Raw genomic sequence first — 21,470 nt, 5'->3', positions numbered from 1 at the left:
ATAGTAGATTTAAATTTGAGCCCTATTTGTCACTCTGTACACAATCCAAGTGAATATGAATCTAAGACCTAAATGTAAGAGCTGAAACTGAAATGACTTACAAGAAAAGGAGACATTGGTGCAGGCAATCATTTCATGGATAATATTCCAAAACAAAGTTTGCCATGGAATTACATCATATTAAAAATCTACTGCACAGCAAAAGAAATAAACAACAGAAAAAATATTTTCCATCTATTCATGTGACAAAGGATTAATATTGAGAATGTAAAAGAAACTAAAAACCTTAACAAAAATAAAATCAGATAACCAAACATAAAAGTGGTCAAATGGTCTGAATAGACACTTTTCAAAAGAAGAAGTACAAGTGACCACCAAATATGCTCCATAACACCAGGAACTAAGGCAGTACAAATCAACATTAAAATGAAATACTGGTTCACCACGGCTATTACATGAAAAAAAGAAAATAATTCATGAAGGCAAGGATGTAGAGAAAAGCAAACTCTTGTTCACTGTTAGTACAAATGTAAATTAGCACAGCCATTATAAAGAACAGTACAAAGGTGCCTCAGAGAAATGAAAATAGACGTACCATATGATCCAGTTATCTCATTTACTTAGGCACAGCCAAAGGAAATGAAATCAGCATACTAAAGAGATACCTGTATTCCCACGTGTATTGCCGCACTATTCACAGAAGCTATGATATGAAACCAGCCCAGGTGCCCATGTATTGTTTAATGATCAAGTCAGAATATTTATTTTATTCACCATCATCAGTTCTATGTGGTTATAATATTCAAAAATCCTTTTCCAGGCTTTAAAACTGCAGTATTATGGTTTACTTGATATAATTTAATATGTACTTAGATGCCATTGTCCTCTATGGCAGTAATTCATTCAACATAACAAATATAAATTTTATTAATTGCAGTATTCCCATGTGCATTTCTTAACATTGTAATGAATTTCAAGGCTGGAAATACTTTGCATCTATTATTGTATCATGATTAATTCTACATTTACTTTCACTCATGTCAGCATATGATACTAAATAAAATACCTATATATATATATATATATATATATTTTAAAGAATGCGTGTTTTGCAACAGAGAAAAAGAGGCCCACTCAAATGAGATGTATATTGTTTAGTGATCTAGAGGCATCACATTGTAGTGTTTAAGGTTCTATCTGAGGTCACAGAGTCCAATGCTTATAAATTGACAATGAAGGAGTTTTGAATGAAGAAGATTTGCCAAGGACATTTAGTTTGAAATTTCCAGAGATTTTATTAGAAGATTATTTCAACTTCATAGCTATATTTATGTCCTCTCCATGCTTTTTTCTGAGTGATTCATGCACCTTGGATAACCAGTGCTTTGATGATTTCAATTTACATGACTTTAAGATCATTTGAGACAGAGTTTTAAAACAATTAGGAAAATTCTGCATTTAGAGTGATGGTTCAGAATAACAAGATAAGTGTAACCAAAGAAAAGAGAACAATAGAGGATTAAGCCAGTGAATAAAATTAACTGACCTTCCTTCCGGCTCTATATTGTACACACATAATTGAATTCTAATCACAATGTGAAAATCTGTGAAATAAAATAACAAATGATTACTTAATTTGAGGTATCACATAAATATTATCATTGAATGAACCCACTATCTCAAAGTAACCAATATCCCAAGTGAGATATTGGTTAAATTTATTCCTTAAATTTTAAGGAATTCTTAGTGTGCATAGCCACTACACGTTTTTGCTTTCTATAAGATGGTGATGCACACATTTTACCCCTTCATCATGTTTCTGTATTGTTGTTCTCCACTTAAATCTTCTTAGCAACCTTTACTCATAATCTTATTCTAGCAAAGTTATGGTGTGACCTATTATAGTTGTACTTCCTGAAGGTGTGTCTTAGAATAAACTTGAGGTTCAAATCCTTGTGTTACTCACCTACAAGCCTAGAGCCCAGTATATCAGTATATAGGCCATGCTTATTGATTGTTAAATTAATTGATTAGAGACAATCAGTGTATGCAATTTCAAATCATGGTAAAGCTAAGTATTATTTTTGCGATTTCCTCTGACAATAGCTCTGTGAAATAATGTATTTATCAGAAATTCAGTGAATTAAATTAGTTAGTATTTTCGTATCTCATATGACCCCTTGTCTGCTAGTTCTTGTCTTTGCATATTTCTCAAAGGTAGTTAGAGTGGAGTCATGTCTGAGGTCATCACTTCAGATTGTTGGGGGAATATTTTGACAGACAAGAAGCCAAAAGACACTCGGAAGAGTGGAGAACTCAGATTTTATTTTACGTCAGCAGGCTCAGACTTGTACCATGTCTGAGCCCTGAACAAAGGATTCACAGGATATTAAAAGGCAGTGCAAGGCATCAAGTTAGAAGGAATGTGCTCTCCAATCAATTAGGGGCTAGTATGAGTTAGAGACCTAAGGTTGGTTAGATAAGAACAGAAGGGGAGTGTTGCTTTGGAAAATTTATTTACAAGTGGAGACAAAGGAAGGCAGGAATGAGTGAGTGTTTATTTCTGCATGGTGCCCTTTACCTGAATCCATTAAAACATGGCTTTAATGGGCAATTCCTCATGTTTTACAGCCTTGTCTGAAGTTACAGCTTTTAATTGACAGCTTACCATGTTTTAGGACCCTGTTTCAAGGCTATCTTCCTCTTCAAGATCACAAATAAAAACCACAAAGCCAGATGTGGTGGCTCACACCTGTAATACCAGAAATGCAGGCCATGTAAGTTGTTTACCAGCAGAAGCTGGGTGACAGAAGCCATAAAAAGAATGGGGGGACTACTGAGTCCTGCTCAATAGCCACTTTAATGAAGCATACTACTGCTTTTATAAACTTTTTACACAGAGAGTTTGTTCAGAAACAGCATGCCAAGTATTACATGTCAAGGTTACATTAGTTCAGGGAATCACAGTTAAAATTAACTCTTTGTTATGTCTCCTTTAAAATGGGAACAGAGAAACAAGAGAAGCACGTGGTCAGCATAACTTTCTTATTTACATCTGAAGGACACGAAGCCATCTGGGAACCATGAATACTATTTTTCTGGACATCTGACTTTCTCACAAGGCTGGATACCAACTCATACAGGCAAGGTCTGGTCTGAGACTTTTGCCTCAGTTCCTTGGAGCTTTCTCACAAGGCCAGATGCCAACTCACACAGGCACAGTTTGGTTCTGAGGCTTTTGCCTCAGTTCCTTGGAGCTTTCTCACAAGGCCAGATGCTGACTCACATAGGCAAGGTCCCACTGCTGGCTCTGACCCTGTTTCAAGGCTATCTTCCTCTTCAAGATCACAAATAAAAACCAACAAACAGAGCCAGATATGGTGGCTCACAGCTGTAATACCAGAAATGCAGGAGCCATAGGTAGGAGAATTTCAGTTCAATGCCAGTGCTGTCAAAAAGCACATAACCCTATCTGAAAAGAAGTAAAGCAAAAAGTGCTGGCCGTTGTGCCTCAGTGGCAGAGTGCCTGCCTAGAAAGTGCAAGGTCCTAAGTTCAAATGCCAGTGCAGACGAAAATAAATACATAAAAAGTTTTGAGACAGATTCATGAAAAATAAAACATAAAGAACAATCTCTTTGTCAATGGTGATCACACATTCTAATGTACTAATGGTCTCAGGCTAGTAGTTTATCTAATCTTAAAATAAATATACTCTGTTTATTCAGAAGAGGTTCATTTCCCTGTGATATGAAAAACTCAACACATCTTCCAGATGGTTAATAATTTTTCATTGATTTTATATTTTATATGTTTGGCATACATCTAACAAGTATTACATATCCTATGGTCAATGATTTGATAATTATAAGTGAAATATGCCCATACTTAGAGATTTCTTGTTCCCATTTCTAAGTCACTTTTGATAATCAGTTCATTGCTATTACCTGTAGAATTTTACATGAAAGACAAATACTTAAAATATATTTCTTTCATCTATTTTTTATTTTTTTTATTTTTTATTTTGTCCTGGGTGGGGATAAATTGTAGATTTATAAAAGTTCTTATAATACATCAGATATTTATATTTACTTAAATCCTTCTAAACCTCTTTTTGATAAATAGCTTAAAGTGAAAAATGGAGTTTCTAATATAGTGCCTCACTCTGAAGCCATTTCCCAAAATAAAAGTCATAATCCTGGATCCAATACTAAAAGAAAACTGAAAGCACTGTACTTTAATTCCAGAAAAGTCATGCTATCTGTTAATCCCACCACATATGCAAGTTCATGGGAAGGAGAGTCTGAAAGTTTCCTAAAGTATTTCTCCATATTACTTCCTATAAAAGCCCCCTATATGTGAGCACAAAAGGGACTCTGAGCAACTCAGCACCCCACAGTGGATCACAGGGTCTATGACCATTATGCTAGTAGTTGGGTTCCTGGAGCGTTAGTCTCTGGTTGTAGAACAGCTCCCACACTGACGTTTTAAAACTCCAATTATAGGATGGTGGTGCACAATTGTAATCCCAGCTACATGGGAGGTGGAGGCAGGACGGTCATGGTTCAAGGACTGTTGGGAAAAGCACAAAACCCTCTCCGAAAAAGCAGTAAAGTAAAAAGGGACCAGCCTGTGGCTTACATGATAAGCCTAACAAGCATGAGACCCTAAGTTCAAACCCAAATACTGCCACAAAGAAAAACATCTAGTTATTTCAATAAAGATATCATTAAATTTTCGTACTGATTGCTAGGACAGTAAACTTAGAACGATATTAAGAACTAGGCCCAGAAATTTATGGTTTCTATTCTCAGCATTCTCATTCACATGTTGTAACAGGGCCCTCAAAATTAGGATTTTATTATTAAAAATTATCTTTTTTCAGTTCCGGCTTCCTACAGGAAATACTATTCTGAGAGCAAAGATGGCCTGACCCTAGAAGCCATCCATGGCCTCCAGAGCCAGGAGAAAGACATAACTAGAGCTGACACTATGCTTATTTTTTCTTGGCTTCTGTTCCATCCTTTCTATAAGTTGCATGACTGCTGTGATGAAGGCTGAGAATGGCTCTCTCCCCAGTTTTAGACAAAACTGTAAATAAATTTATTTTTTTATTTTATATCTTCCTTGTCATTTTCTCTTGATGACAGCAAGCAGACAGACACAGAGCCAGGCCTTATGGCTGAGGGCTCCTGTAACAGAATTTGGTAACCACCATAGTATAGTACCTGATGGCATCGTTTGGATGCAGTACCCCTGGCTCAGTGTCCCTGCAAAATCGGGGAAGTAGAGATAGTCCCTTGCAACTACAAAATACAGTTTTCTTTCAGGAATTTTCTTTCCCTCTGAATAAGTTGATGGTCCTTTGCTGTTTGTGATAAGATAGAAAAATTAATGTTTTGGAATCTACTGGCTCAGTGTTTGCTTCCAGATAAATTCTCACTGGTAGTGTTTACCAGACTTTGTTTTTCTTTTGTTTTCTTGTTGTTGGTCGTTTTTCTATGAGTGAAATTGTGCCTGTCTCATGAACCAGTTTAGGGCTTCTTGTGAACCAATCTGGCAGGTCTCTACTGAACTAGTTTGGAACTCTTCTCAGACCATATGTTTGACAAGGAAATTCGTATTCTTTGTGCTTTTGACACCAATTTGTAGAGATGTTAAGTCATAGAGAATCAGGTGTATTTGGAGATTTATGCTATGGTTTTCATGAGAACTTAAAGTACCAAGTTTATTTTGGAGCTCTTCAATTTTTTTGTTTGCTTTTTGGTGGTATTACATTTTCAACAAAGAGCTTTGCACTTGCTAAGACAGTAACTCTATACCTGAGTCACATCCCTGGCCTAAGAAATTGTGATTATTACTTATGTGCTTACTGTATCACATAAAATATTCAAATGAATACAGTGGGTTCACTTCTTAGTGAGTATAAAGTCAAAACAATCATAATCAACACAAAGAAGAGTGAAGAGAGATTTATTACTTTTAGCATGTTTCTTTTTGGGGGGGGGAGTTATTTCCACAGCAACCCTCTCTTCTAAAAACAAAGCATGGAATTTTTATTTGGGAAGCTTAAATGTATTCATATAGGAAAGCACATTAAGGGTAGCTGCATTCTTGGGCATGCTCAGTTAAGGAGTACATTTCTGACCACGGTTCAGTTTGAAGTTGTCATCAATAAGATAACAGACACATGCTAGGGCATGCTTAGCTCAAGGTAATGGAGCACATGCTTGAAAGGTTAAAATAGTGGACAGACGTGCTCAATTTGTGTCATAAAGTTTTGGCTGAAAATAAAAGAAAGGACACTTTAGAAGTGGATTAATACAGGAGTTTTCCCCTAAAGGTGCATGCGTACCTTATCTGTAAAAACAGTACACTGTGACTGACATAGCTCTTTTTCTAGAAGTAATGTCTGTGGCTGCCTTTTTGCCTTCTTGAATTCATTTTTTCTTGTGCATTTGCCTTTTAGTTCTGCACACTTAAATTAATATGTTATGTTTTATCTTGATTTGGTTTGTTTGATTGGAGGGATTTTTTGTGTTTTTTGTTTTCTGTTTTTTTTTTTTTTAGCTTTTTGGTTCGTTTCTTTTGCTAGGATAACCTACTATACTACTCAACAAGTTGGAAAGTGCTATTCAGTCAGTACAAGATGAAATGCAGACATTTAAAGGATTACCTCTCAGAGTGTTTGGAACTGTAAAAATAAAGTAAAAAACATTTTTTAAAAAAGTTATTACTGAATAAAAATTTGATTCAAGACTTATAAGGCCTGCAAATCATAAAATTTAGCCATATAACTAAATGGCCTCAACTTGTTTCAGCATTTTCATCTAATTTAGGAAAGAATTTGGAAGCAATAAACTCTAAGCAATAAAGTTTTAAGATAATTAAGGGTCACATTTGTTCATCATTGAAAATATCCTACAGTCTATCATTTGCATAAGAGTAACTAACTTAAGATGTAAAATAGACACCATCTATTTTAAGTAGCAGTCAGTTCTAGAAAAATATCTATTTTGCTGTAAAAGCCCATTAATCAGGGTATTCTAAATAGAGCTCATGACCACAACTTACCTAGCTTGCTGATGAATCTGTTTCCTGATGTGATCTGGTATCAGTTGTCTTAAAAGTGGTTAAAAAGAATTTCCTGCTGCTCTACAATAGGTGACCTGCTGCTGTTTGCCTATCTAGTCCTTGCTTAGATTCTTAAAAATATAGTTCTTTATCTAAATCATTTTGGTTTTGACAGGAAACTTTGCAAAGTTTGAAAAAAAAAATCTTGGGCTTTTGATAACCCAGATGTGTTGTGTTTTTAAGGAATGTGCAGTGCTTATAATTAAATATGGAATTCATAGCTTATCTTGAGTATGGATATAGTTTCTAAGTATCAATTAACAAATATTTGGAAATCTACATATGAGAATATACGCTAAGTGTAGTCATAAACTAAATTCTAAAGAGGTTATAATTAAGTGTTGCTTGAGATAGATATATTACTAGAATTATTATACTCAAGTTATTTTATTTTACTTGGTGCTCCTTTTCCTTATCCTGTGCTTAAGATAGACTCAAAGAAATAGCAGATAGGTTTAAAATGTACCTACAGCATTTATATGATTTCTGATTTCTAGGGTGGCATTATTTTATTACAACATAAGGATTACATTCTGTTTTAACTAAAGATGTAAATGTATTACAAAAGTTGTGAATCATTACAGATTTATAAAAGATAAATCTTATAAAAATTACATGTAATTAAGTTGACTATAAACAGGTTATTTATGAGGTTTTCTAAGATCAAAATGTAATGTAAAGATATAAGACAAGAATGATATTATTTATGTTAAGAAGAAAAGGCTTTCTTACAATATTGATTTGCTCTTAGTAAATTTCAAAGAAAATTACTTTTAAAGAATAAAGATCTTTGCATAGCAAAATAATTTCTTAGGTTTTGATTACTTAGGAAATTAAATCTTAAGAAATTTAAAGTTTAATTAAATTCTGTTTGTATTAAAGTCTTTTGAATAAAGTTTGATTGATAACCCTGGCTAAATGAGTTATTATTATTTTATAAAAATATATAATATGTTTTATTGGTAGAAATTTTATAAAATTTTGAAAGCTTGATGGTCCTGGTATAATTCTAACTATCCTGATAGTTGTCTTAATATGCTATAGAAAATAAGTAAATCAAGCTGCTGAATTACTAAACTCTGTATGTTTTATTTATTTGTCTCCATAAGTCAATATGGAGCAATCTTGACTTACTTATCTTCATTTCAAAACAAATTCAAAATTAAACTTTTTAACATAAGGTATATATGTAGCTATTTCAAAGATGTTTTACTCAATTGTACCATTTATAAACATCTGAAAACCAAGTTGTATTGTAAAATACATTTAGTGTGTGTGGGTGTTTCATGAGCAAATAAACTGTAATTCTTCTAGCCTGTATTCAAAGTCTTTGTAATTCTCTGGTGTATGTCTAAGAAATCCTACATATGTTGTTGCTATAAACAGACCAAATATAAATGTATTTTAATTATTCAATGCAATTCTTGATAATGTGTATAAATCAAAGTTCAGTGAAATTAAATCCTAGGAAAGAATTAAGTATATTTTGTGTGGTGCTAGGGTTTGAACTCAGGGCCTACACCTTGAACCACTCCACCAGCCCTTTTTTGTGATGGTTTTTTTCAAGATATGGTCACGTGAACCAGTTTCCCAGGCTGGCTTCAAACTGCATTTCTCCTGATCTCTGCCTCCTGAGTAGCTAGGATTACAGATGTGAGTCACTGGTGCCAGGCTTAACTTGAAACTTGTGAAATGATTCCTAACATAATTTTCTAGTTGTTTTTAAAATTTGCTGAATGCAAAATAATCTGATTTCTTCCTTAATAGTAATTTACATTGGTTTATTTTTTTAAACGGACTCTAAACAGTACTCTTAAATGTAACTTCCTAACAAAACTAAGCTTGTTTTACAGATAAATTGTTCTTAATTTTATAACTATGATCTGCCAAAATTCTGCATGAGTACAACCTCTGTTCTAAGATGTTAGCTGGTAGGGGTGGAGTGGCAAATGTGAGGGCCTAAATGTTAGCTGTCACATTACAATGGACTCAAGGTAAAGGACAGTCTTTGTAACTATTTTATTGCTCAGATTTCCTAAAAGCAGGCTTTTTTTTTTTTTTTTGCACTAACCGCAGAGTTCTATCCTTTCCTTGCTACATGAGATCAGACTGAGATATATTATCCCACATGATTAATCACCAATGTCTTTAAAGACAAAGCTCATTCAGAGACAAATCAGAAAATGTGAAGAAATAAATGGAGTCATTGAGTTTCAGATCTCCCAAAAAAGCAAGCAGAGCAACAGTGGTCTTAGGCATGTCACATATCTGTCCACTAGGTGGAGCTATTAGATAGCTTCCAACTTGGCTCCTACTTGTACAATGTATTTTTTTTCTATTTTTTAAGTTGTATCTTTTTTATTGCGTGTTAATTTATTAATGTGTTTTAAATTCTTGAATTTGTATTAGTATAAATTGATTGTTCGATGTGGTTTCATTTTGAGATTTCCATACATGCAGATAATGTATTTAGATAGAATTTATCCCCATTACTTCAACTCTTCTCTCCTCCACCTGTTTTAAGTTTTTCAATGAGTTTCATTATGCTATTTTCATAGTATATAGTGTAATAATATTCACCTCCACTCACCCTATCTTTTCCCATCTCTCTTCTTGTTGGCTACCACACCAAAGAACCCCCTTTTCAAATCATGTCATATTCTTTTTTTTTTTTTAGGTCAGTGTTAGCATATGAGAGAAAACATGTGATATTTGTCTTTTTGAGTTTGGCTTACCTCATTCAACATGATGTTCTCCAGTTCTATTCATTATACTGCATATGGCATAATTTCCTTATTTACGACTGAATAACTTTCCCTTTTGTATATGTATCCCATTTTTTTTTTATCCATTCATTGGTTGATAGACACCTAGGCTGACTCTATAGCTTGGCTACTGTAAATAGTGCTGCTATAAACATGGGTGTGCAAATATTACTTTTATATCTGACTTACATTCCTTCATATATTTGCTGAAAAGTGGTATAGCAGGATCATATGGTAGTTACATCTTAAATTTTTAAGAAGACTTCCTCCTGGTTATCATATGCCTGTACTAATTTACATTACCACAAACAGTATATAGGGCTCTTTTTTCCCCACATCCTCTCCAGCATTTATTGTGGTATGTTTTCTTGATGATAGCCATTCTGGCTGAGATAAGATAGAATCTCAGTGTAGTTTTGATTTTCATTTCCCTCATGGCTAGTGATGTTGAACATTTCTTTAGGTATTCAATAGCCATTTGTGCTTCTTTTGAGAATTGTCTGTTCAATTCTTTTGCCTAATTTTAATTGAGTTATTTGTGCTTTTGATGTCTAATCACTGAAGCTCTCTATATATTCTGGGTAATCATCATTTGTCTGCTCAATAGCTGGCAAAAATTTTCTCCCATTTTGTGCTATTCTTTCTGCAGGTTGCTTTCTTTGACCTGCTACAGATCTTTAATTTGATGCAATCCTAGTTGTCAGTTCTTGCTCTTACTTCCTGAGCAACTGAAACCCTATACAGAAAGTTGTTACCTCTTCATAGATCTTCAAGTGACTGCATTTCTTTTTTGTAGTTTCAAAGTTTGGGGCCTTACATTAAGATGTTTGATCCATTTTGAATTGATTTTTGTGCAGGGTCAGTATATAGAAAGCTACTGATTATTGTATGCTGATTTTGCATCCTTCTACTTTGCCAAAAGTGTTTATCAGATCTAAGAGGTTGTTGTGGTACAGTTTTAGGGTCTTTTAAGTATAAGAATAAATAATAGAACAGTAGGGATAATTTGAGTTTATCCTTTTGGTGTCCTGTGTGCTTCCATCTCTTACCTTATTTCTCTGGCGAGTAATTCAAGCACCATATTGTATAAATGTCAAGACAGTGGACACTCTTCTTTCATCCCTGAATTTAGTGAATTGTTTGAGTTTTTCTTTATTTAGTAAAATGTCAGTCAGGTTTGCCATATATATACTCTTTTTAATTTTTATTATTGTACTAGGGGTACTATGTGACATTTATGAAAGTTCTGACAATATATCATAGTTGAATTCACCCCTCCATCATTCTCCCCTTAACCCCCTTATCCCATTCCTGGAATAGTTTCAATAGGTCTGTTTTCCATTTACATACATGAGTACGTAATATTTCCATCACCTTTCCTTATATCCTCACCCTCCCACTGGTACAAACTCCTCAGATATGACCTGTCCTGCTTTCCTGTTCTCCATTTCTTAAAAAAGAAATGGTATTTTTGTTCGTTTAAAATAGCTGTACAGGGTGTTTCATTGTGACATTTCCATATATATATATGTATTATAACAAAAATTGACTCATCTCTATTTTTCTGCTTTCTACTTCACTCCTTTTTTAGGGTGATTTCAACAGGTTTAAAAATTTTATATTCATTCTGGCTTAGGAGGTACATCAACCATATTCACCTTCTTAACTTCCTTTTTTTACCCTCCCTCTCTTATATAATATGACCTCCCCTTGATGTGACCTGTTGTTCATAATATTGCTTATATCTGTATTGGTTCTATATTCCACATGTGAGAGAAGACATGTGCCCTTTGGCTTTCTGAATCTGGCTAACTTCACTTAAGATGATGTTCTCCATCCACTGCATTCATTTACCTGCAAATATCAAATTTCATTTTTCTTTGTGGCTGAATAAAATTCCATTGCATATAAATAACACATTTTCTTAATTCATTCATCAGTAGTGAGACATCTTGGCTGTTGCCATTGCTTAATTGTTGTGAATAATGCTACAATAAGCATGGGTGCCTTTATTGTAACCTGACTTACATTCCTTTGGGTATATCCCTAGGAGTAGAATTTGTTGGATCATCAGGCAGTTCTATTTTTAGTTTTTGGAGGAGCCTCCATATAGTTTCCCATACTGACTACACTAATTTACATTCTTACCAACAGTGCATGAGGGTTCCTTTTCCCCAGATCCTCTCCAACAGTTGTTGTTGTTTGTGTTCTTGATGACAGCCATTCTAACCAGAGTGAGATGGAAAGTTAATGTAGTTTTGATATGCATTTCCTTTATGGCCAAGGATGGGGAGCATTTCCTCATTTGTTTTTTGAGTATTTAGACATCTTCCTTTGAATGAACTCTGTTCGGTTTTGTTTTTTTCTGTTGTTGTTCATTTCCTCATTCGATCATTGATTTGAGAGGAGTTTATATTATTTTAGTTTATATTTTCTGCTTATTAATCCTTTGTTAGATGTATATCTGGCAACGATTTTCTCCCATTCTGTGGGCTACCTCTTCAGTCTGGTAATCATTACTTTTTGTTGTTCTTTTTGTTTAATTTTTGGTAATCATTTCTTTTGTGCTATAGAAGACTTTTAATATCATGTAGTCCCATTTGTCCATCCTTTCTCTAGTTGCTGACCCATTTGAGTTCTATTTAGGAAGTCATTGCCTATGCCTATTAATTCCAGTGTATTTCCTGCTCTTTCTTGCACTAGCTTCAAAGTTTCAGGCCTTATGTTAAGGTCCTTAATCCACCTTGAGTTGATAGTTGTACAGAGTAAATGTCATGGTTCTAGTTTCACTTTTCTCCATGCAGATATCCAATTTTCCCAGCAATATTTATTGAAGAGGTTGTCTTTTTTCTCCATCATGGATTTTAGGTGCCTTTGTCAAAATCAGGTGGGTATAGCTGCATGGATTCATATCTGAGTTTTCTATTCTTCCTTGGTGTTAGTTGTGATCTCCCCTTTTTTGTTTCTAATTCTATTAATTTGGGTATTTTCCCTCTTCATTTTAGTCAGATATGCTAAGGGATTATCAATCTTATTTATCTTTTCAAAGAACCAGTTTTTTGTTTTATTGATTCTTTGTAGGGTTACTTTGCTCTCAATTTCATTGAGTTTGGCCCATATTTTATTTCTCTTTTTCTGCTAAATTTTGGTCTTCTTGTTTTTCTGTGTTTTTAATACATTAATTCATGGTTATAAACTTTCCCCTTAAGACTGCCGTCATTGTGTCCCATAGGTTCTGATGTGTTGTGCTTTCATACTCATTAAATTCTAGGAATTTTTTTATTTTCTCCCTTATTGCTTCTTTGACCCAGTGATCATAGAGCAACATGTTGTTCAGTCTACTGGTGTCTGAGTATTTTTTGCTGTTTCTTTTGTTTTGGAGTTTTAGTTTTATTGCTTTGTGGTCAGACAGTATGCAGGAGGTTATTTCAATTTCTTATATTTGTTAAGTCTTGCTGTGCTGATAAAATGAGAGCACACAAGGGAGGTATGAAGATAAGTTAGACACCTAAAAAACTAGATAGCATTTGTTGCCCTCAACACAGAGAAACTAAAGCAGGTACTTTAAAGCAACTGAGCCAATAGGAGAAGGGGACCAGGAACTAGAGAAAAGGTTAGTTCGAGAAGAATTAACCTAGAAGGTAATACACATGCACAGGAAATGCGAGTCAACTCCCTGTATAACTATCTTTATCCCAACCAGTAAAAACCTTTGGTCCTTCCTATTATTGCCTATACTCTCTCTTCAACAAAATTAGAGATAAGGGAAGAATAGTTTCTGCTGAGTAGTGAGAGGTAAGAGGGGTAAGGGTGGGAGCAGGCCAGGTTGTAAGGAAGGGGGCTAGAGGAAGGGGGGAGAAATGACCCAAACATTGTATGCACATATGAATAAAATAAAAATTATTTTAAAAAGACTTGCTGTGCAACCTAAATTATGGTCTATTTTGGAGAAAGTTACATGGGTTGCTGAGAAGAATGTATATTGCTCTATTGCAGGATGGAATATTCTATAGAAGTCTGTCAGGTCCATCTGATCTATGGGATCATTCAATTCTAGAGTTTCTTTGTTGAATTTATTTTTTTGTCTCTATGACCTATCTAATGGTGGTAGAGGAGTACAGAAATCTCCTATCACCATTGTGTTGTCTATCTGTGTTTCTAAGTCCAGCAGTGTATGTTTAATTAAGTTCAGTGCACTGACATTGGGCACATATGTTACCAATTTTTATTTCCTATTGATGTATTGCTCCTTTCATTAGTATGAAGTGACCTTCTTTGTCTCTTGTGACTAATTTAGATTTGAAGTCTACTTTATCTATGTATTGCTACTCCTGCCTGTTTTAGGGGGCCATTATCCTGGCAAATCTTTTTCTAACATTTCACTCTAAGCCAATTTTTATTTCTGTCTGTAAGGTGGGTTCTTGTAAACATCAAATCATCAGGTCTTCTTTTTCAATCCACTTTGCCAATTGATGTCCTCTGCTTGGGGAGTTGAGTCCATTAACATTCAGTGTCAATAATGATAGGTAGGTGGTTATTCATGCCATTTAATTGTTTTTGTTGTGTAAGGGTTTGTGTGTATGCATAACTAATTTTATGCTAATAATTGTTTGTCTGCTTTTCTCTTGAGATTTAATAATTCCCATGCTTTCATGAGTATGTCTATTTTCATCTTCTCTGTGTAACATTCCCTTCAGAATCATCTAGAATGTTTGTTTTGTGGTTATGTATTGTTCTTTGTTTCTGTTTATCATGGAAGATTTTCATTCCTCCTTCAATTTTGAATAATAACTTTGATGGGTATAGTATCCTAGGATTGAAATTATTTTCTTTTAATGCTTAAAATACTTCACTCCAAGCCCTTCTTGTTTTTAAAGATGTATTGAGAATTCTGCTGTTATTTGATTGGCTTATCTTCATGACTTTTTTGATTTTTCCTCTTATAGCCAACAATATTCTTTCCTACATTTCTCTCTGTGCTAATTGTTTTAACTATAATATGCTATGGAGCGTTCCTATTTTGGTCATGTCTGTTTGTGTCCTGCAGGCTTCCTGTACCTGGATGGGCATTTCTTTATTAAGATTTGGGAAATTTTCTTCTTTAATTTTCTGGAATATATAACCTATACTTTTGGCTTGCACCTTTTCTGCTTCTTTAATGCCCATGATTCACAGGTTTGGTCTTTTGGTGGAGTCACATTTGTCTAAGTTCTTTTTTTTTCCTGTTTTTTTCTTTAATACCTACTTTCTCTTTGAGCCCTGAAATTCTGTCTTCTATTTTTTATTGACATTAGTTACTTTTCATTTCCAGGGTTTCTGTTTGGTTATTTTTTTTGAAGACTTTCCATATCTTTGTTAATCTACTCTTTCATATATTGTACTATATTCTTTATTTCATTCAACTCTTTTTTTAATAATTTCCCTGATTTTGTTTGTTGAAATCCACTTTGAGTTCATTTAGTGGTTTCTGTGTCTTCTCAAGTTTTTTTATTTCTGGGATTTATTGAGTTGTTTTTGTATGTCCTATTTAAGCTCCTATTTAAGCTTATTAAACATACTTATCATCATTTTTCTGATCTTGGCAACTGGGGATTCCTCCCCTCATTCTCCACCAAATCCTCTATTGTGTGATAGTTAGCCTTTTGAGGAGTTTTATTACCCTGCTTTCTTTTTCTCCCCATGTTTCTATTTTGAGCTTCATTCATGTATTTGTACGTATTAGTTGGGGATTTTAATCACCTATTATCATTCCCATAATTTATTTTCTATGCTCAGGCTAGCTTAGTTATTACCTGGATTGTTGTAACATTTCTGTTCACTGACCTGGATGTACAACTTAACAATAACAAATTCACAGATTCAATGCTGCACCAATTATTTATACAATATACGAAATCCCTAGTGATATTATCTAGAAACAGCAGGTATTGGGGATATATTGTTTGCATAGATATTGGTACTTAGGTACTTAAAATAAGGGTGATAGAAGAGAAATGAAGTGAGGGGGAGAAGAGGTATGAAGTGTGGCCTATGGAGAAATAGATCCCTAATATGTTTGAAGGAATTTTCAATCATTGTGGGAGAGGGTACTATTGTCAAGAATTGCCAAGGATAGGAAGGATGGGGATAATATATGAAGTTAGAATAATAGGCTACTCAGTAAGTAGTGATTGTGGAGGTGACAGGGGCAGTGGGAGCAGGGAAGAGAGGAAGGGAGGGGAAGATAAGGAGAAGGAAGGAAGGAAGAAAGGAAGAAGAGAAAACTATCAGGGGAAGAAAAGACTGAAGGAAAAGTGAGGGTTAAGCAAATTGAAATTACAACACAGTGGAAAAAGGAAATAGACAACAAAAGCAAAAACAAAACCAAAAATGAAAAGAAAACTAAAAATATATATACACTCCAAATATCTTTCTTATAATGGAGAGGTATGGGATTCTACTGAGTTCAATGAGTGCTCTGGGCATGTCCCTTCAATTTCTAAATGGATTCAGGTGTTATCCTTTCTTAGGGTTGATTTGTTGGTCTCTGGTTATAAGTTGTGCTTCTCTACTGGATGGGTTTGGGAGGAACCCGCTCAGGGTGTTTAAACTCAATCTCTTCTTTGGGGGAGTGGACAGTCAAGTTTGAGTAAGTGAGTTCTCCAGAGTAGTCCCCTGACAAATAGTGGCCAGCTGTACTGCCCACCAAGCTAGCCTCCGAGCTCTAATTGAGCTTTCTGATCCTCCACTTTTCTCTGGAAAGGCTGTTAGATTTAGCTCACTATCAGTTTCTCTATGATGGGCGAGTTTATTTTATTCCACAAACTGAGGATGGGCCACCCTGCCCTAACACAGGCTGGATCAGGTCAGCACTCTGCTCCACCCTCACCAGGTGGAGGTGAAATTTCCTCCATTTATTCGGTCACCAGTTTTGTCCAGGAGAGGTGCAATTGACCCACAAACTATGCTGGATTATATGATATCCTCCAGAGCAGATGGTGCAGCATGCTCACCTGGAATGGTTGCAGTTTCTCTCTGTTCACAGGCAGGCTCAGTCAGAGGTTCTGCATCCCAGATCTTGGTGGGTCCAGACAAATCCAGGCACTTTCAGAACTGCTTCTGCAGTTCTTTGCATTGAGTCTTTGCTGTTTAGAGAGAGAAAAAAAGAAGAAGAAAGAAAGAAAATGAACAACAACAAAACACTGGGAAGAAAAAAAGAGGGAAAGACTGCTCCCCAGTGGACCAGTGAAGCAGTTGCTTGCTGGGACACAGAGCCCAGGATTCCAGGGCTGTTATGTGCTACATAAAGCTAATTTATGTGCTCCCTATGCATTAGCAGTATCTTATTTGGAGGAAAAAACACATTACCAGATCCTTGCAGCCACAAATCTGAAGTTTTCTTTCAGACTCATGAAGAGCTCAGAGATCCATGGTTTATCAGTCATCTTCCATCTTGTTCTCACATGTATAGCTTGTATTATATTAAAGTACATTTTTTCTGTTTATAATTTCTGCAGAGATTTTATCATTCAGGAATATTGAATTATGTCAAACACTTTTTCTGTACCTATTGAGATGAGATGAGCATGTGATTTTTGTCCTTTTTTGTGTTTGTGTGCTATATTACATTTATTTATTTGCATATGCTAAGTGATTCATGTATCCTTCAAATGAAACCAACCTATTCATGATGTATGATTTTTTTTCCCTTATTGTTGTGATGGGTTTGGATAAATTCTTTGCATTTACATGGGTTCTTACAATATAAAGTATATCACACTTGAATTCATCCCCTCTACTGTTCTCCTCTATCTCCCCACCCCAATTCCTGGAGTTGTTTTAACAGCTATCATTTTTGCATTTATATACATGTGTACACATTTTTTGCACCATACTTACCCTCCTACCCCTTTTCCCAACACCTCCCCTCTCCCACTGATACCAGCCCTGCCCCCTAGGCAAGACTTGTTCCACCCTCCTGTTCTCTAAAGTGTAGAAAAAAAAAGAAAAGATAAAATGAAAAATAAGACATTTTAGTTTGTTTGAGATAAAGTTATCTACCCAGGGAGTATCTTTGTGATATTTCTATGTATATATATATCTTATAACCCCAGTTGGTTTATCTCCTCTAATTTTCTTCATTCTGCTTTAGTCCCTTTCTTATGGTAGTTTCATTTGGTTTAACACTTCTGTATTCATTCTGGTATAGAAAATATATCAACCCTATTCAAGTTCTTAATTTCCCTACCCCACACATGGATGACCTCACCTTAGTGTGGCCAGTGTTTCAGAATGTTACTTCATTTGTGTTAGGTCTATATTCCACAAATGGGAGAGAACATGCAAATTTCGGCCTTCTGAGCCTGGCTAACTTTGCTTAAGATGATGTTCTCCAGTTCTATCCATTTACCTGTGAATGACAAAATTTCATTCTTCATTGTGATTGAGTAAAATTCCATTGTATATAAATACCACATTTTCTTAATGCATTTGTCAGTAGTGGGGGCATCTTTGCTGTTTCCATAGCTTAGCTGTTATGAATAGTGCTGCAATAAACATGGATGTACTGATGCTTTGGCTGTAAGCTAACTCACAATCTTTCTGGTATATCCCTAGGAGTAATATTGCTGGATACTCTGGCAGTTCTACTTTTAGTTTGGCAAGAAGGCTCCTTATTGTTTTCCATAGTGGTTTTACTAGCTTCCATTCCAACAAGCAATATATGAGGGTTCTTTTTTCCCTGCATCCTTTCCAGCATTTGTTGTCATTTGTGTTCTTGATGATAGCTATTCTAACAGGAGCATGGTGGAATCTTAGTGTGGTTTTGATTTGCATTTTCTTTATGGCCAGGGATGGTGAGCATTTTTTCATGTGTTTTTTAGCCATTGGGACTTCTTCCTTTGAAAAGGCTCTGTTTAGTTCAGTTGCCCATTTCTTCTTTGGGTCATTGATTTTGGGAGACTTTAGTTTTTTTAAGCTCCCTGTATATTCTGGTTATAAAACCCTTGTCAGATGTGTAGCTGGCAAAGATTTTCTCCCATTCTGTGGATAGCCTCTTCAGTTTAGATACCATTTCTTTTGATGTGCAGAAGCTTTTTAATTTAATGTAGTCCAATTTGTGGATCCTTTCTCTTAGTTGCTGAACCTTTTGAGTTCTACTAAAGAAGTCATTGCCTATGCCTATTGCCTTCATTGTATTCCCTTCTCTTTCCTGTACTTGCTTCAGGGTTTCAGGTCTTATAGTAAGGTCTTTAATCCATGTAGTTGATACTTGTACAGGGTGACAATATAGATCTAGTTTAAGTTTTATGCAGGCAGATATCCAGTTTTCCCAGCAACATTTGTTAAAGAGGCTATCTTTTCTCCATTTTATGTTTTTGGTGACTTTGTCAAAAATTAGGTGGGTGTGGCTATGTGGATTTATATCTGGGTCTTCTGTTCTGTTCCACTGGTCTTCATACCTGTTTCTCTGGCAGTACCATTGTGTTTATATTGCTATGGCTCTACAGTAGTTTTAAGATGTGTATTGTGATACCTCCAATGTTGCCCTTTTTATTAAGAATTGTCTTAGCTATTCATGGTCTTTCGTGCTTCCTGATGAACTTTAGGGTTGCTTTTTCAATCTCTGTGATGGATGTCATTGAATTTTGATGGAAATTGCATTGAATATGTAAGTTGCTTTTGGTATTATAGCCATTTTTACTATGTTGATTCTACCAGCCCAGGAGCATGGGAAGTCTTTCTACCTTCTGTAGTCTTCTTTGATTTTTTTCTTCAGTAATTAGTAGTTTTCCTTGTAGATGTCATTCACATCCCTTGTTAAGTTTGTCCCTTGATATTTGATCTTTCTGAGACTATTGTAAATGGAATTGTTTTCTTATATTCTACTGCATTTTGTTCACTAATTGTGTATAGAAAGGCTACTGATATTTGTACGTTGATTTTGTATCCTGCTACTTTGCTGAAGCTTTTTATGGTTTCTATGAGTTTTTTGGTACAGTTTTTCAGGTTATTTAGGTATAGCATCATTTCTTCTGTGAATAAAGGATAACTTGACTTTTTCCTTATCTATTCATATTTCTTTTATTTATTCTTCTTGTCTTATTGCTCTGGCTAGGAATTCCAAGACTTTGTTGAATAGGAATGGAGAGAGTGGGCACCCTTGTATTATTCCTGACTTTAGTTGAAATGGCTGCATATTTTCTCCATTAAGTGTGATATTAACTATACATTTTTCAAATGTAGCCTTTATTATGTTGAGGTACATTCTTTCTATTCCTAGTTTCATCTGAGTCTTTATCATGAAATGGTGTTGAATTTTATCGAAGATTTTTTCTGCACCTATTGAGATGATGAAGTGGTTTTTGTCTTTGCTTCCATTAATATGCTATATGATATTTAATGATTTGTATATGATGAAACATCCCTGCATCCCTCAGATTAAGCCAACTTGGTTATGATGTATGATCTTTCTGATATGTTCTAGGATTTTGTTTGCCATTTTTTTCTCAGAATTTTTGCATCAATGTTCATTAAGGAGATTGGCCTATAGTTCTCCTTTTGGGATGTGTCTTTATCTGGTTTGGGGATGAGTGTAATACTAGCTTCATGTGTATGATTTTTGAATATGTTATTGATTCAATTTTCAAGTGTTTTATTGAGAATTTTAGTATCCATATTCATCACAGAAATCAAATCAGTCTATGATTTTCATTTTTATTTTTTGTCCATGTGTCTTATCTGGTTTTGATATCAAGTTAATAATGGATTTTTATAATGTGTTTGGATTCCTTTCCTTTGTACTATATGAAATAGTTTGAGTAGAATTGGTGTTCTATTCCATGGTTTTTCTTCATTGGGACATTCATTATTAGTTCCTCAGGCTCATTGCTTGCTACATATCTATTCAAGTGGTTTATATTCTCTTGGGCCAGTTAAGTAGGTTACAAGCATTTAGGAATTTATTTATTTCTAACATTTTTTTCCACTTTATTTGAATATAAGTTTTTGAAATGTTTCCTTATGATCTTCTGGATTTCATTGATATTTGTTGTGATAGTCCCCTTTTCTGTGTTTCTTTTGCTTAGTTCAGCTAATAGTTTGTCTGTTTTGTTTACCTTTTTTAAAGAACCAACTGTTCCATTCATCTTTTGTTACTATTTTATCTCCATTTCATTGATATCTGTCATGATATTTATTATTTCTGCATGCAAATTTTGGATTTAGCTTACTCTTATTTTTCAAAGTTTCAGGTGAATCATTACGTAATTTATTTCTGATTGCTCTGATTTCTTTTTGTATATAAAGTAGGATTTATTACAGAGAAAGGAAAGGCTACAGCTAAGGTACTGCAGCAGAGCCCGAAAGCCAGTGGCTCGCTGCACAGGTGAAGGCTGGGGTTCCTATGAATGTTTTAACTCTGGGTTAGGTGGGTTTTTCTCATTGGCCATGGATTTGTGGGCTTTCTCAGGTGAACTGGTTTGGTTTGCACCTTTATTGGGGGAAGGGAAATAATCTTGAGAGCATTTTTCTCATCAGCCCTGTGGCAGATGTGTATCTCTCCTTTAGGATGCAGGAAGGCCTCCATCTCCTCA

The 21,470-nt window shown here is 34.8% G+C and overlaps 1 long non-coding RNA gene across 1 annotated transcript; it reads right to left on the bottom strand.

Annotated features, from left to right (window-relative positions):
* Positions 1-1,108: 1,108 nt before the first annotated feature.
* LOC141410764 (uncharacterized) lies at positions 1,109-21,097 on the bottom strand. Its single transcript, XR_012435549.1, has 4 exons — positions 18,146-21,097; positions 17,245-17,443; positions 16,890-17,021; positions 1,109-2,752 (listed from the first exon to the last, which is right to left on the bottom strand). It is a non-coding gene; the product is annotated as an uncharacterized lncRNA (long non-coding RNA).
* Between the last annotated feature and the right edge of the window lie 373 nt (positions 21,098-21,470).

This window comes from Castor canadensis, chromosome 9 (assembly GCF_047511655.1).
Source record: "Castor canadensis chromosome 9, mCasCan1.hap1v2, whole genome shotgun sequence".
Lineage (NCBI taxonomy): Eukaryota > Metazoa > Chordata > Mammalia > Rodentia > Castoridae > Castor > Castor canadensis.
This window is presented reverse-complemented; position numbering and strand designations above follow the sequence as displayed.